Source organism: Berghia stephanieae, chromosome 15, assembly GCF_034508935.2.
Source record: "Berghia stephanieae isolate SIO BIC M18660-M18661 chromosome 15, UCSD_Bste_1.3, whole genome shotgun sequence".
Taxonomy (NCBI): domain Eukaryota; kingdom Metazoa; phylum Mollusca; class Gastropoda; order Nudibranchia; family Aeolidiidae; genus Berghia; species Berghia stephanieae.
Genome location: NC_088374.1, coordinates 24,454,132 through 24,469,131, shown reverse-complemented (window position 1 = coordinate 24,469,131; position 15,000 = coordinate 24,454,132). Strand labels below are relative to the sequence as shown.

The following is a 15,000-nucleotide window of genomic DNA, read 5'->3' as shown; positions in this document are numbered from 1 at the left end:
GTATGGGACCAATACACAAATCTATGTGTAAACTTGAACGGTTATAGTCTGGTTAATAAAGATTTGTGAGAATTACTCATAAAAAATGGATGGCAAAAAACAAACAAAAAAAAAAAACAAGAACAAAGACTTGAGTGACGTCAACTTCGTTCTATCTATACATTTCCTCGCGAATCTGAACACAATCTAAAGTCCATAACGAAGTATTCATTTATCTCATTTTTTTCCTTAATACTATAGATTTTACTACTGAATTTATTCTTTTCTAACTAGTGCTTTGTCATAATATAGGTGCAAAAATACGTATTGGATTAAATATACCCACCACATTTTTCTAAAAGAATTTTCGAAAATATGAAATAAATAAATAAATAAATAAACGGATAGATAAATAAATCATTATTATTATTAATAATAATAATTTAAAAAATAATAATAATATAATGATAATATTAATATAATAATAATAATAATATTATTATTATTATTATTATTATTATTATTATTATTATTATTATTATTATTATTATTATTATTATTATTATTATTTTATTATTATTATTATTATTACTACTACTACTACTTTTAAAAAACAAATAGTAAAGCCAAAACACACAAACACACACACAAACACTCTCTCTCTCACGCATATATATATATATATATATATATATATATATATATATATATATATATATATAAATATATAATGTAAATTTACATTATATATTAGCTCTAACCACCATTATCGAGCACTTTCGTACCTACAAGTACCCACCAACACTCATAATGATATATAAATATATATATATATATATATATATATATATATATATATATATATATATATATATATGTATACTGCGGAAAATAAGGACATGAAAACGTTCGTTTTGGCTTAAAAATACGTGAGTGAATTTATTTATTTCTATATGTTCTAACCTAAATTTTCGTGCACCCTCGTACCTACAAGTACCTACTAACGCTCATATATATATATATATATATATATATATATATATATATATATATATATATATATATAATATATATATATATATATATATATATATATATATATATATATATATTTATATGTATTTTATTAAGAAAACCACTTTCCATTCAATATCGATCTTTTCAAATGAATTTTGATTTATCAGTTAGTTTAAAATTTGGAATTCCAGTCAAAGACCTGTTTGAAAAGTCTAGGATTGATTTGTTTCATCTATTATAGACAGTTATCTAACGTACTATGGTAAAACGACTATTTCACAATTTGGCTACAAAACTCGTCCAATTTATTTGGCCATCATTTTTGGAAAAAAACCTCTCAAACCTTGGACGTGGATAATTTCATTTTTATAGATCGATGTTTGAAGAACAAGATTTCAGACCAAATTTTAAAATACTCATTTCTCCAGAACACGACAGTTAACTGTTTTAAGTGATTAATTAAAAAAAAGATGTATTCAGCAAAAATTTAAGATTATACGATTCTTACACTCTTGGTCTTTGGAATTCCGGACGTGTTACCAACCGCTGCACGAGCTTGCAAGTCTGTTTTGGGATCAAAGTTAGAATGCTAAAAAGCAAGAGTGTAATAAATCTTTTATTCTGCCCCTCAATGAATTTTGACTTCTTCTTTCGTCATCTTTGAAAAAAAGACATGTTCAAAATCACGTAGATGATAGATACTTCTTTTTAAAGAATCTAATGTTTAGTGAATTGTAACGATTTAAATCTGACGTAACAAATTATTACCGAAAACATATTACCGATATCATTATCATAACGCGTGACTATTTAGGGAGAGGGCTGGAATAAGAGGCGTTTTTTCAAAGTACAACGGCTTATGAATCAATGCCAATTCTTCATTTTATGATAATAATGATAACAATATTATAGATTTGAGGATCGCATGTATATATTACAGTCCATATCTTATCACTGTTTGCTTCCATTGATATTCTCCCACTATTATCACGACTGCCATTCAGACAAATAATATGGCCAAGTCGCATTTTTCATTTTGGCCGTAAAATTGGTTAAAAATAATTTTTTTCCAGCTTTTGTGCGGCTATGTGGTCTTGTGGTATGATACTAGCTTTCGTGTCGGAAGGTTCTGGGTTCGAGGCTCGTTCGGCGCATTGTTGAGTCCTTGGAATAGACTCATTACTCACATTCTCTAACCTTACTCAGATGTAAAATGAGCACCTGGCCGTTAACAGTGTTGTCTCTGTCCGAAAAAATTATAATATCGCCTTACAGGCGTCATGTCTTTTCTTAAATGTTAAATGTTGCTGTTGGACAGGATCCCTTGTAAAGCAATTTGAGCATGTTTAGTGGATATTGCGCTATATAAAAAGTTCAATATTTTTATACAGCGCAATATCCACTTAACGTGCTCAAAGTGGATTACGAGGACTCCTTAGCCAACCAAAATTAATATATAAGATGAAACATATACACTGTTTTTCCGGGCAGAGACAGGGCTATTAACGGGACATATGCACTAAATGTGCTCAAAGCGCTTTACTAAAGGCTCCCGACTAACAGCAACACGTAACATGTAGATAGAAAGAGACCTGACGATTTTACAGCCGATATTACAATTATTTTAGGACAGAGATTACGCTGTTAATGGCCAGGTACTCATTTTACACTTGGGTACCGTGAGAGAATGTGAGTAAAGAGCCTTTTCCAGGAACTTGACTATGCAAGACATTATGTCTACGTCAATGTGCCCAAATTTGAAGGTCTGATAATCGAACGCAATGACAGGCCTCTTTTTTGTGTGCCTCTTTTCTTTGTAGTCTTGTGGTCACTTCCCGAGACAGCCCTTTACTGGACATCAGATGGGAAGAGATCAGTTCCCGAGACATCCCTATACTGGACAACAGATGGGAAGAGAACACTTCCCGAGACAGCCCTATACTGGACATCAGATGGGAACAGACCTCTTCCCGAGACATCACTATACTGGACATCAGATGGGAATAGATCATTTCCCGAGACAGCCCGCCCTATACTGGACATCAGATGGGAAGAGAAAGCGAGGGAAATAAAAAAGAAAAACCTGTCGAAGGCGTGTCCCTCAATACAGCCACTGCAAAAGCAGTCGATATGCCAAACAATGGAGAGGTCTGATGGATGCCCTTTGTGCCTCAATATAATTAAGTATTCTCACCTCGTTTGTTTGATTGTTTTTGTTTTGTTTCCTCCTACAGCACTGATGATCTCACGTACAGATGGTAGAAACAACGCTGGAGGAGGAGAAAAGACAACAAACGATGTGAGAATACAAAATAGTTCTCGTTCCTAAGAAACTGTCGAAGAGTGCTCACTCTGTGTGCTTCAAGCTAATTACATACACACAGACACACACACACACACATTTATAAATATTATTATATATAATATATATATATATATATATATATATATATATATATATATGTGTGTATTTATAAATGTGTGTGTGTGTGTGTGTGTCTGTGTGTATGTAAGTAGCTTGAAGCATATATATATATTTTATATTATTATATATATATATATATATATATATATATTTTATATATATAATATATATATATATATATATATATATATATATATATATATATATATATATATATATATATATATGCCTTTTTCGCCACGACATCATAAGAAATCGTCGCCTAGGCATTCCACGAAGGAATATAGATAACTCATCAAACAAGATGTCTGATGTCAACAGAAATCACCCATGTTGTCCAAGTGACCAAATTGGTGGTTAATAATTTTGCTCAACAAAAAAAAACGAAAGTGCCCGAAGCGGGGCTCGAACATGGGTCCTTCCGGGTCACAGTGCAATGCCTGAACCACTTGGCCACTTCGCCCCCATATATATACATATCCATTAACTGAAACGTCTAAATGTCTCCTATATCTGACCATTTCAACTGAAAAATCAAGGAGGTCTCGGGTTTAATTTCAAAGCGCTGTGAGCGCGTTTAGTTAGTGGATATTGCGCTATATAAAGCTCCAGGTTTGATTGAGACAAGATTAACGTCATATTAATCGATCGATATTTGAAGGACGAATTTTCTTGTGAACATTTTTCAAGGACAGCAACCGTGGCTCAGCGGTACGGTCTTTGCTTCGAACCCGAAATGTTCCGATTTCGATCAAACTCCTCTGCTCTGTGCCGCCTTGAGCAATGTACTTCGCTCTAGCTCAATTTACCGCGCTGCACTGCGGCTGACGCCTGGGTTATTACAGTCTTCCATTGGAATAGATCCTAGAAACAAATGTCCCCTATGGGATGAATAAATGGAATTTTATTTATTTCATTATTTATTTTATTATTATTTTTTAATTTTTTATTATTGTATAAAAAAATTATTATTTAATTTTTATTAATTTTATTTAATCTAAAATGCGCCTGTTTCATAGTAATACTCATCAACAGTCGTAACGTCACTTCCTTCCTAATGACGCATGGTAACTTAGTAACACTGGCTCTAAACTATCGGAACAATGGCGTATAAAATATTTCTCCGGCGGGCATAAAAGCGTATCCAGAGGAAAAAAAAAAAAACCCCATAAACTTGATCATATTTTGACTTTTACACATTCTGGTCACAAGGCATATGAAAAGTTCTAGCCAGCATGAAGAATAAAAAGTAATGATTTTCTTTGTTTAGAACCAAGATGGCCGCCGTTGCCGGGCGGCGTGACATCAGACTACTGAATCCAATTCGATGCAGCAGTGGGAGATACTTCAATACTTACACCTTATCAAGCAAATCCAGCTCTGGCCCTCTGTTTATTTGTCATGGGATTCGCCATGGGAGGTGAAATGGCAAAGGTCAACAACCCTCGCACCCGCTTCAAGTCCGATGTTTATCTGGGGGGATTTCTACTCCATGTTGAATGCTACCGTATCCAAGATAAGAATAGTAGAAGTCTGAAGCGCTTTACTTTCAAAAAATACCTTTGAAAAATTTTGGCCAGCAAACTCGGCCTTCGATGAAGGATCGATTAGAATGATCTCATGTTTAAATCCCCCCCCCCCCCCCCCCCCCAAAAAAACAAAACAAAAAAAAAACAACAACAACAAAAAAACCCCCAAAAAACTTAAGCTCTTTTATAGAGCAATACCTATTAAATGTGCTCAAATCGCTTTACAAAGGGTCCCTGACCAACAGCAACATGTAGCATGTAGAAAGAGACATGACGATAGGCTATACTACAATTATCTTAGACAGAGACAACGCTCTTAACGGCCAGGTACTCAATTGACACCTGAGTATTGTGAGAGATTGTTAGTAAGGAGCCTTTTTTCTTTTTTCAAAAGGACTTAACTATGCGACGAGCGAGGCTCGAACCCAGGACCTTCCGATCCGAACACGAGTGTCATGCCACTAGGCCACATAGCTACACTCTTAAAGCTCTCATATGTAGGAGTTCGTTGATTTATTCAAAAAAAAACACGAGCGTTTATACATCGCAATATCCACTTATCGTGCTCAAAGCGCTTTACAAGGGGTCCCTGACGAACAGCAACACAAAACACGTAGAACGAGACATGATGCCTGTCAGGCGATATTAAAATTTTTCGGGCAGAGACTACGCTGTCAGGTACTCATTTGACACCTGAGTACCGAGAGAGCATGTGAGTAAAGAGCCTTGTTTCACAGGACTCAACTATACGACGAGTGAGGCTCGAACCCAGGACATTCCGATCCGAAAGTGGTATGACTTTCACTTTCTCGAGTCCCAAGCGTTAACGCGTTTTTGACGAGACGGTCAATCATGGGGGAGTGTGGTTCAACAGTACGATCTTTGATTCGTACTCGAAAGGTACCTCACTCACTCGACTACTCGCTGCGCTGTGTGGCCTTGGGCAAGTCATCTCGCCCGAGCTCAGTTTGCGGCGCTGCACAGACGGCTGACGCCCGGGTATTGCAGTCATTCCTTGGAATAGACCCAAAAGACCCAAAAGACAAATTTCCCCTTTGGGACGAAAAAAGGGAATTATATTTTAATTATCTATAATCGAAGGTCGAGTTTTCTGGCTAACATTCTGTTTGGATCCATCCGACGTGCACTTATTTGCAGGTCTGATAACCCAATTAATTCCTCACGGGTTTACTGTTGAAATGGAAATCTAAAAAAAAAAGACACAAAATAGTGTCCATTAGAAAGAATATTAAACTAGGCCCATGAGGATAATTGGATGTCAGACATGAATATAAGTAGACGTCTCATCCATTCCATTTCCTGTGACTGATGCCGTGCTATTCACAAAGTCAAAGTCGAAGTCACTGTCGCCATCATCATTTTCCGTGACATACATTGTTGTCATCCAAGTCATTAGAGATGAAATAATACACGATTCTTTCATCTCTTTGTCTTTATTACACGAGTTATTTTTATCGTGCCCTGTAACACAACGAGCTTACGAGTATGTGTTATTGCAGGATAAAAATACAACGTGTTTAATAAATACAAAGACATGAAAGAATACGTTCATTCTACCCCTCTAGGCAATATTATTAAACAATTTGTAACCAAATGGTATGGTATTAGTACTTCTATTCACCATAATTTGTATTTTTCTCCTACTGCTTGAATGACAATTTGACCCAAAACTAAAAACGTTGAATTTGTATTCATGCGCACCAAAAGATTATTTATAATTACCAATCAGCTGTCTTTTACACCTATTTTGACACCAATAAAATGTCCGCAAATATTCTGCAATCGTTGAATATTTTTTTTTTCTCCCGCGCGTTCAAAGCATTATTCAACGATTACGTATTTACTAAGAAATGATAGCGTTTTCCAATGAGAGGGCTGGGATAATATACAGGTTTTGACATTTAGTGGATGTTCGGACCGAGAACAAGGTCAACATTGACAGAGATTCTCTGAGATTATGAAATATTCAAAATTGGTTAAAAACTGTAATAGTTGTACATCATCATCATCATCATCATCACCATCATCATCATCATCATCATCATCATCATCATCATCATCATCATCATTGACCTTTTCACCTGGGATCAGAGTAACGACCACAGACAGTTTCCTGCCCTGCTCTCTATCTTGAGATAACTTTAAAAAAAATCTCATTCCAGATCTTACCACTTCTCTGTATATCAGCTTCTTAAATTCTTCTCAATGTTCCTTGTGGCCTTCCCCTTGATCTTCTGCCCTGAGGGTTCCAGTCCAATACTTTCTTTGTTATAGTGGAGTCATTCTTTCTAAGGGTGCGTCCAAACCACCTCCATCATCTTCTTTCTATTCCCCCCCCGCACTGGTTTCTACTGTGTTCTTCTCCATGAAATATTTTTTCCCGCGATCTGTCTTGATTTTAAGCGATATTGTAATGTTTCTTTTTCTTTTTTGTTTTGTTATCATCGGCTGAAGATGGGTTTTGAGCCCGAAACGTTCAGTGTTTGGTATTTCTTTCATTATCGGATATGTTATGTTCAATTTTGTTCATCACTCATTCACTTGCAGCTAAACATCACATTATATACAACACTTATATAGCGCTTCAACACCATTTTTCGACATGGCACATTAATTCTTTTTTAAAGGTTTCATATTTATCTATAGATTATTGTTTTAAGTAGTAAGCAAATTCTTGATACTACGATATAAATTGAAATATAATTCAGCAACTGGATGTATATATATATATATATATATATATATATATATATATATATATATATATATTATATATATATACAAATAAATAAATAAATGAATCAATAAATGAATGAATGAGTTAATAAATATATACTTCAACCGATGGAAACATAAATATGTAGCTAAAGAAGCAAACACTTTATAAATGCAGCGAGAAATAAATCACACTATCAGTAAACCAAACACAGTCATATTTCCACCCGCCCCCTTTCTTCTCTCAAAACATAAAAAATAACGAAAAACAAAAAATAACCAAAACAAAGCAAATCAAAACAACTGAATTATGTCTTACCTTTAGAATAAAAACGTATTTCGCCCTCCAATTCTCTATAGATATAAATAAAATGCGGTTCCCGGTTAAACGGACTTCTTTGCTCACATGCAGAAGAACGATAGTAGTATTAATGTTATGAACAATGAAGTTTCGTGGAGCGACTTCAACTTATATACACTTACAAACAGAGAGATTTTGATAGTGTAATTCTTTCCGTGCACAAAGGAAAGAAAACTCTGACGTCATCACGGCAGGAAGCATGCAAAGGGGGATAATCCGCTTGTGTCCTGATCACACAAAGATTCACCTGGGTGTCCGATCCCCTCGTGGACCTGCATGGATCTCCTGCGGATGATAACTGTCAGTGGCGACACGGGGTTCAAGTATCTTGTCGGACTAAATCATAATATAGTGAACTACAACGTATGCCTGTCTGTCATCATGTTGCTCAAGATGGTGTATAGAGCCATTGGGCTCATGGAGCCGGAGCTTATCCCGGTTTCTATAGCGTGAAACGGACAGTAGACATTAATTGATAACGTTTAGATAGGACGCTAGTCGATCGTAAAATACTTTCCGCCAAATCTAATAGACTCAGCTGCCCATTCACTGCTGGGTGAACAGGCTGGGGAGGGGGGCGTCAGAAAAAAATATCGACTGCATCCTGGATCGATCTTGGTCCCCTTGCATGTAAAACGAGTGCGCTACCAACTGAGCTATCGGGACCCCGAAAATTGTGTATACCAGAATTTGATTTATGGCTAAGTTGTCACTTCCCAACCTGCCTAGAACTTCGAAAAACTCGTAGAAATACGAATTATTGGCTCCAGTTATAGACGGCATTCGCCCTTTTGACCCAATATATGACCCATCGTATCGAATCGGTATTATGTCGGGATCCACTCGGCAAGGGAAATTGAATTCATAGCCATAAATATCCAACTTGGGTTTAATTTCTGTACGTTATGGTGGAGTATATTTCTTGCATTGCAAAATCTTCTAAGGTCAAATTTCTCATCAATCTATCTCTAAATTCACTTTTTGGGGTTTGAATCATCCCGACATAATACCGTTTTGAGACGGGAAGTCACATATATCTTGTTGAAAAGGAAAGTTTATTTCCATCAAATCACCTAATCATTGAGGTCTTTGGAACACTTTGGATCATGCTGAGGGCAAATTGGTGATTTCCCACTCTAGTCGGGTGAAAAACGAGCACCTGACTGTTAACTGCGTTGTCCGTGTCGGAAATAAAATATTGTAATATCTCTAAACACGCGTCATGTCTCGTCCAACATGTTACGTGTTGCTGTTGACCAGGGGCCCCATGTAAAGCGCCTTGAGCACGTTTAGGGGATATTGCTCTATATTTAAAAACAAAAGCAGCCCAAGTTTGTATTGTGATGCAATTTTGACGAATGAGCCATCTTCCACTCCAAGTCTGTGAAGTCTACGGCCTGACGTGCCCACGTGAAATCTAAGTTATGTGCCATCCTCCACTCCAAGTTTGTGAAGTCTACGGCCTGACGTGCCCACGTGAAATCTAAGCTATGTGCCATCCTCCACTCCAAGTTTGTGAAGTCTACGGCCTGACGTGCCCACGTGAAATCTAAGTTATGTGCCATCCTCCACTCCAAGTCTGTGAAGTCTATGGCCTGACGTGCCCACGTAAAATCCAAGTCTGTGAAGTCTACGGCCTGACGTGCCCCACGTGAAATCTAAGTCTGTGAAGTCTACGGCCTGACGTGCCCACGTGAAATCTAAGCTATGTGCCATCCTCCACTCCAAGTCTGTGAAGTCTACGGCCTGACGTGCCCCACGTGAAATCTAAGTCTGTGAAGTCTACGGCCTGACGTGCCCCACGTGAAATCTAAGTCTGTGAAGTCTACGGCCTGACGTGCCCACGTGAAATCTAAGCTATGTGCCATCCTCCACTCCAAGTCTGTGAAGTCTACGGCCTGACGTGCCCCACGTGAAATATAAGTCTGTGAAGTCTACGGCCTGACGTGCCCCACGTGAAATCTAAGTTATGTGCCGCTACTGATGACATTTCGCCCATTGTATTTATTATTGTTTTCGTGGTCCTGGTGACCGCTACTGTCACTGGCTGCCGTTAACTGACACAACGCTTTTCTTAAAAAATAAATTTAAATTGAGCTTTTATATAGCGCAATATCCATTAAATGTGCTCAAAGCGCTTTAAAAAGGGTTCCTGGCCAACAGGAACATTTAACATTTAGGACGGGAAACGACGCCTGTTAGTGTTAACAGTGTTACAATTTTTTTGGACAGAGACAACGTTGTTAACGGCCAGGTACTCATTTTACACCTGAGTATGGTGAGAGAATGTGAGTAAAGAGCTTTCTCCAAGCAGGGTTGCCAGTTTTTTTCAGGACAACTTGCCAAATATGTGATAAAAACTTGCCAAATGCTTCGAAAACTTGCCAAACCTTTCAAAATAGGGATTTTCGTTACACATACTCATAATAGTGAAATATTACACGTGTAAATTCAAGAATAAACAAAAGGCTGGCTTACCTGGTGTTGACTACTATGACTCGTAAAACACCAAAGACATATCAAACTCGAAGCTACATTAATTAGACCTAACAGTTTCACTCTCCTTTTCAAAACCTGTCAAAGAATTAAGACTGAAACCAGAAAGGCCGAAGCCAGATTTGTGTTTGTTGTCGCCAAATAATAAAATTTATGTGAGAACGAAATCACAAAACGAACATGCAAATACTGGGAATTGAAAGGTAAGATTTGACACGCTCTTTCTTTTTAATTATATATAATAAATATATATGAATATTATATTAATTTTCTCTGTCCCAAAAAAATGCCAAAAAAGTGCCAACTTGCCAACCGAATTGCTTTCCTGCCAACGACAATCAAAAAGTGCCAAATTTGGACAATTTGGCAGTAAAAATGCCAAACTGGCAACCCTTTCTCCAATGACTCAACTATGCGCGAGCGAGGCTTGAATCCAGGACCTTCCGATCCGAAAGCGAGTGTCATACCACTAGACCACATAGCCACACCAAATAACGTAGTCTAGATCTTTAATTCTGATACGGCTTTACATCCTTTATAGTATACGGATTCTTACCTGTAGTACTTGGTTCGAATCCCGCTCTCGACGGCAGAATGTCGATCCATATTAAAAGGCTTTTTAATCAAATTCGCTCACCATACTCAGGTATAAAATGGGTATCTAGACGGTCATAGCGTTGTTTATGTGTAAAATAAATTATACTAGATTCTTACAAGCGTCATGTCTTATCTAATAGTGTGTTGTTGTTGGCTTGAAACACCGTGTAAAGCGGTTTGCAAGGGTTCACTATAAAACAGCATAACTCGACAATGTAGCATAGGACATGACATGACGCCTGTAGGGCGACATTACAGATTGTTTCGACAGAGACAATATTGCTACTGATCGAGTACTCATTAAAACAAAAGAGCTTTTATATAGCGCAATATCCAATAAGCGTGCTCAAGGCGCTTTACAAGGGGTCCCTGACCAAAGCAACATTTAACATGTAGGACGAGACATGACGCCTGTTAAGCGATATTACATTTTTTTTTCGGACAGAGACAACGCTGTTAACAGCCAGGTACTCATTTTACACCTGAGTACGGTGAGAGAATGTTAGTAAAGAGCTTTCTCCAAGGACTCAATTATGCGGCGAGCGAAGCTCGAACCCAGGAAGTTCCGATCCGAAAGCGAGTGTCATACCACTAGACCAGTTAGACCACATAGCCGCCCTCATTACACATCTCACGACTTCACAAAGGTTCGGGTTTGAGAGTTTTTGCCAAGATTGGCTTCATTTAACCCTCTCCTTACCACCTATTGGAAAATCGTCACATTTGTTACGATGCAACCGTCACTTTTCTCATCCAGATTTCAATTCTTTTTGCTACAGCTATGAAAACGTGACATTCTGTAATAGAGCTATAGAACTATTTTACAACATTATTATGTGTGGAATGTGCTTGTTGATTTTCTGTTTGAGTCAGAAATGTCTGTTTTTTTTGTGTGAAGTTTTGTGGAAAATTATGAAAATGCCTGGTAAGGAGAGGGTTAAATCGGTCGATAATTGAAGGATGACTTTTTTGGCCAAATGTTTCAATACGATGTGTCTCTGGAATTCTCATTCACGGGTTAAGCAATAATAATATTGTTCTGATGAATAGCAAATTAAAACAAAAATTATTCAATTCGATAATCACTGATTCTCTATTGATATGTCTGTCACCCCCTCTCTCTTTCTCTCTTTCTCTCTCCTTGTCTCGTCTTTTTTTTTCTCTCTCTCTTTTACTCTCTACTTCTCTCTCTATTCTCTCTCTCCCTCTCTCTCTCTCTCTTTCTATCTCTTTGTCTCCATCTAACACTCTCTCCCTCTATTTTTTCTCTCTTTTTCTCTCTCTTTCTCTCTGTCTCTGTCTCTCTCTTTCTCTCCCACTGTCACGTTCTCCCTCTCTTTCTTATTCTCTCTTTCTCTCTCTTTCTCTTTCTCTCTTTCTTTTTTTCTCTCTTTTTTTTCTTCTCTCCCCCCTCTCTCTTTGTCTCTCTTTTTTTCTCTCTCTCTTTTACTCTCTATTTCTCTCTCTCTCTCTCTCTCTCTCTCTTTCTCTCTCTCATTTCACTCTCTCTCTTTCTCTCCCTCTGTCACTCTCCCCCCCCTCTTTCTTTCTCTCCCCCCCTCTCTCTCTCTCTCTCTCCCTCTCTCTCCCTCTCATTTTCTCCCTCTCTTTTTAAAATCTTTCCCCCTCTCTCTATTTCTCTCTCTCTCTCTCTCTCTCTCTCTTTCTTTCTCTCTCTCTATCTATCTATCTATCTATCTATCTATCTATCTATCTATTTATCTATCTCTCCCTCTTTATTTCTATGTCCCTCTCTTTCTCACTCTAAATCTCTAATTTACTAACCCCTACCGACCCCACCAGCAGTTTTCTGACAAAGTTATAGTCAAGGCCATTTGTCATATCTCCGTGGCCCGCACTGCTTGGGTCAGATTAACAAGTCGGTGACACAGAAATCTACTTGGAGTTGACAGAAAAATGTCATTCCACAAGAAATGACAATTTTTGACTGTTATCATCATGTAGGTATATAGGTTAGATCTAATTACAAAAAAAAAAAAAAAGAAAAGAAAAAGGAAATATGTGAAAAGAAAGAAACGCCACATTTTCTTGACCTACATTCTAGAGGGCGAAGTGGCGGAGTGGATAAGGCATCGCACTGTGACCCAGAGGTTCCCGGGTTTGAGAGCCTCGCTTAGGCACTTTCGTTTTATACACTTATTTCCTATGGACGAATAAAGTATTATTATTATCATTATTATTATTATTATTATTATTATTATTATTATTATTATTATTATTATTATTATTATTATTATTATTATTATTATTATATTATTATTATTATTATTATATTATTATTATTATTATATTATTATTATTATTATTATTATTATTATTATTATTAGTGTGCGGCTATGTGGTCTAGTGGTATGACACTCGCTTTCGGATCGGAAGGTCCTGGGTTTGAGTCTCGCGCTGGCGCATAGTGAGTCCTTGAAAAAGGCTCTTTATTCACATTCCCCCACCTCTCTTCTTCTTCTTCTTCTTATCATTAAAATGATAATAATAATAATAATAATAATAATAATAATAATAATAATAATAATAATAATAATAATAATAATAATAATTTGGTCGTTTCTTTTGGTTAATTATTGATTTTACCTATATCGATTGGAAATACTAAAATAAACCTTTGAATTGAATTGTATAAATCAGATTATAAACACATGTATTGGATGTACATTTTTCTATAGTTCAGTATTCCACCATTCCTCCTTTTTCCTATAAGAAATACGGGCCATATTAATGATAATTCATTCATTCATTCTTCTTCTTGTTCTTCTTCTTCTTCTTCTTCTTCTTCTTCTTCTTCTTCTTCTGCTTCTTCTTCTTCTTCTTCTTCTTCTTCTACTTCTTCTTCTTCTTCTTCTTCTCTTCGTCCCTCTCACGCTGTCTTTCTGGCTACGGCTATCGTACGGTCTTCTCAGACCAAACTGTCTCTCATTGCTCATTGCACGTTGTACAGTCAACCTGCAAAACACGCGAGGCATCCTGCTTCCCCTCTCCACATTCACAAATAATATCTTATTCTCCAATCTCAAATGCCGTGACAGGTATTGTTGGAGGTAACAGATTTTGAAATGGGTACCATTGTGAGCTATGGTATTCATGAACAACTTGTAAAATTACAAATCTTAAATAGCGAGAGACTTCATTTTTCATCGATTTGATCTTCTTTGTGGTTGTTGAATGGGTCAATCAATCTGGGCTTCTGATATGGGTACGGTTATGTGGTTTTGTGGTGTGGTTGGAAGGTCCTGTGTTCCAGCCTCCCGTGGCGTATAGCTGAGTCCTTGGAAAAGTCTCTTTACTCACAATCTGTCATAGTGTAAACTTAGTACCTAGCCGTTAACAGCGTTGCCTCTGTCGAAATATAAATTCTGAAATCGCCTAACAGACGTCATGTCTTGTTCTACATGTCACTTAATTATGTCGGTCAAGAACCATTTGTAAAGTGCCATGATCAAATTCAGTCGCTAATAAGAGGGTCAAGAATAGCCCAACACCAAGCCAGCGTGTCGTAAAAGGCGACTAATGGTGTGTGATTCCCCATCTCTGAGTCGCCTGGTCCTCCAGGTTGGGGGTTGGCAAAGGGTTAACACCCCTTTCTGTTAAACTCAAACCGTTACAGAATCGCAGACGGACAAACCAAATCCTTTTTTTTAGCTTGGGTGATCAAAGAATTTCTGCAATGACAGAATTTATGAAGGACAAAAGACAAAGCCGAAAGGACTCTGCTGACCGATGACGTCTTCGCCAAACATCCCTATTAATTAAATCTTAAATACAACAGACAGTAGATTTAAGCAACAAACTTAAATGAAAACTTAAAATGATTGCCACACAAACACACA

General features: G+C 37.0%; 1 protein-coding gene across 5 annotated transcripts in view; it reads right to left on the bottom strand.

Annotated features, from left to right (window-relative positions):
• Window positions 1–8,226, bottom strand: part of LOC144960444 (uncharacterized) — a 23,992-nt gene extending 15,766 nt beyond the window's left edge. The window contains exons 1-3 of one of the 5 annotated variants that reach the window (XM_078893526.1): window positions 8,006–8,226; window positions 3,191–3,266; window positions 1,505–1,560 (exon numbers count right to left, since the gene is read on the bottom strand). The gene's annotated coding sequence lies outside the window, so the exon portion shown is untranslated. Of the gene's footprint in view, window positions 1–1,504; window positions 1,561–3,190; window positions 3,267–4,779; window positions 4,924–8,005 lie in introns of all 5 variants that reach the window. The other 4 variants (XM_078893529.1, XM_078893527.1, XM_078893528.1 and 1 more) reach the window with 4 other exon arrangements.
• Window positions 8,227–15,000: the final 6,774 nt, after the last annotated feature.